We start from the raw sequence: 907 nt of genomic DNA, 5'->3' as shown, positions 1-907 counted from the left end.
CTGGCCTATGGTTGCCCTGTGGTATCCTCGGGGTATTGGTTCCAGGACCTTCAAAGATACCAAAATTTGCAGGTGCTCAAGTACTTCATATAAAATGGCGTAGTATTTGCACATTACCTACGCACATCCCACTGTGTACTTTAGATTACTTACGATCCCTAAAACAATGTAAATGCTCTGTAAATAGCTGTTACACTGTATTGTTTTAAAATGTGTATTATTTTGGCCGCCCGCGGTGGCTCACGCCTGTAATCCTAGCACTTTGGGAGGCCGAGGCGGGCGAATCGCGAGGTCAGGAGATCGAGACCACCCTGGCTAACACGGTGAAACCCCGTCTCTACTAAAAATGCAAAAAAATTACCCGGGTGTGGCCGCGGGCGCCTGTAGTCCCAGTTACTCGGGAGGCTGAGGCAGGAGAATGGCATCAACCCTGTGGAGGCGGAGCCTGCAGCGAGCCGAGATCGCGCCACTGCACTCCAGCCTGGGCAACACAGCGAGACTCTGTATTGCTTTAGCTTAAAAACAATATTTTCAGTCTGCTTGGTTGAATCCATGGATGTGAAGCCAAGTGTAAGGAGGGCCCAGTGTGCTCTTCTGGGATAATTCTCCTTCTTGCTAAAGCGCACGCTTTACACGGGAGGCTGGGGCGGGAAGATCGCCGCAGCCCCGGAGATGGAGGTTGCAGTGGGCCGAGATCGCGCCACCGCACCCCAGCCTGGGCGACAGAGCAAGACTCTGTCTCAAAAACACACAAAAACAGAGAAAAACAAGACAGTAATGGCTCAACTCACATAGCACCAATGGGCCAAGCGTTCTTCTGAGCGCTTTTCGAGTCACCGGTCCTCAGAGCAACCCCTGAGGCCTGCCAGGAAGCGGAACTCCAACCCCGCCGGGATCCCGGCTCCCG

This window comes from Mandrillus leucophaeus, unplaced genomic scaffold (assembly GCF_000951045.1).
Source record: "Mandrillus leucophaeus isolate KB7577 unplaced genomic scaffold, Mleu.le_1.0 Scaffold98, whole genome shotgun sequence".
In the NCBI taxonomy this organism is placed as follows: Eukaryota; Metazoa; Chordata; class Mammalia; order Primates; family Cercopithecidae; genus Mandrillus; species Mandrillus leucophaeus.
Note: the sequence above shows the minus strand (reverse complement) of the source record.